Source organism: Parasteatoda tepidariorum, chromosome 8 (genome assembly GCF_043381705.1).
Source record: "Parasteatoda tepidariorum isolate YZ-2023 chromosome 8, CAS_Ptep_4.0, whole genome shotgun sequence".
Taxonomy (NCBI): Eukaryota; Metazoa; Arthropoda; class Arachnida; order Araneae; family Theridiidae; genus Parasteatoda; species Parasteatoda tepidariorum.
The window spans coordinates 22,937,851-22,939,956 of NC_092211.1; positions in this window are offsets into that span (position 1 = coordinate 22,937,851).

Below are 2,106 nucleotides of genomic sequence, written 5' to 3' on the forward strand. Positions count from 1 at the left end.
TTCATTCAAATTTTATATTTTACTATTTGAAACAAATTCCTTTAAATTGATATAAAAGTTTGTGCTCCTTAAAATTCGAAATTTTTCCAGAATTATAGTATAAATTAATAAATAAATATTAAAAGTTATTTTTTGCATGAATTTGTCTTTGGATAAATAAATTTTATAATAGTGTAGAAAAATTTTCGATTAGCTTGAAAAGCTCCTGGGACATGGCGAAATATGCAAAAAATAAAATTATCATTAAGGGTTCTAAATTTCTGACTGCTCTGAATCCCATTCGGACCAAACTATGGGGACCATATTTCTTTCCAAGGTTGCGGTCATTCTACAATTTGTTTTAAAGTCAAAATAGATCAAAAAAAGTAAAATTTATTTAAATAAAGTGCGTTTTTGTGTCTGGTCTTGTAACTTAAATTATCATATATGATAATTAAATTGTATATTAGAAATCACCCTATCAAACCGTTGAAATTGACTCCTAGTACTTGAAGATCTGATAATTAGATCTGAAATTATTCAAAATGCCCCGTGTTTTTGGAAAGTTCTCGTGACATGACGAAATACGCAAAAAATAAAATTAACGTTAAGGGTTCTAAATTTCTGACCATTCTGACCAATCCTATTCTAACCAAACAATGGGGACCATATCTCTTTCCAAGGTTGCGGCCATTCTACAATTTTTTTTAAAGTCAAGGATCAAAATAGTTCGAAAAAAGTTAAATTGATTCAAATAAAGTGCGTTTTTGTGTCTGGTTTTGTAACTTAAATTATCATATATGTTAATTAAATTGCATATTATAAAACACCCTAACAAACCAATGAAATTGACACCTAGTACTTGAGGATCCGATAATTAGTTCTAAAATTATTCAAAATGCTCCGTGTTTTTGCACTGTATAACATAGTGGTTAAGTGCTGTGAATTGTTTCATTATTTTGCGTATGTATTGTGGATTTAAAAAGCTTTAATGGGCTTCTAGGACCTATGATGGGTGGTTGAGAAGAGGAAAAGGGGATAATACTGAGAAACTTTAACATTGCTATATAGAAAAGTGAGGCGTTGTTTTTAATATATTTTTTATGCTGAATATTGTGAAACATACTCCAAGTCAAATGAATTAACAGTTTCTAATACCTCTTTATGTAACTTTGAAATTTTTACAAGGAAAAATTAAAAAAAAAAAATAATAAAATAGAAACACACTGACTGTCGCTTCCTCTAGCACCTGTACCCGAAAGGCAGTGAACCCACACTGTAAAAATTTCCGGATCAAATTACGGTAAAATATACTAGCACTCAGGTTGCCAGTACTTTTCATCGCAAAATTAATTTTCACCGGAGCATATTGTGGAGCAAAAAAAATTGATATACACCGTAATTTTTACAGGGATAATTACCGCAAAACCACTGAATCACCTTAAGTAAATAAATATTACTGTCAAAATTACAGTGTAATATTTAACAGTAACTATGGATTTTGCGGATGATGCACCCAAAGTGCCTGTACTTTATATCGTAATTTGATCCGGAATTTTATACAGTGCAGTATGATTTATATTTCTCTTAAATTTACTAAGAGTTGACCATTGGAAATAAGTTTTATAAATGATGTTTGGGATAAGTTATGTTAAAATGATAAATAATGTTCAAAGAAAAGCTACACACGCGAGATGACAGTTAAGATATTCTACTAAATTAACGAGCTTTAAATAAACCGGAAAATCAAATTCCTTTAAAAATTGGTAGAGAGACTTTCTTATAATATCGAGTAATCTGCTTTTTGTATGTACGCTTGGAGCGTTTATGAACTTGTATGATTTTTAGAAATCCAAATTCTGACAATTCGCCTTTAAACTGTTTTCAGTGAAGAAAAAAATACTAGCTGAAAAATTACTTTTCGCATACGTCTTTTTCGTGAGGTGTGAACTTTAAACTCCTTTATTCAAATAAAATTTTAATTTCTATAATTACAAAAAGGAATTTTGATTGAAAGGAATTGAAAATTGCTACTTAAAAAAACTCAGACTGCCTGAGAAGTAATTAATTAAAAATGACTTCCAAACAGTTCTAGAAAAAAAAATTAAATTAATTTGATTGTTTTTA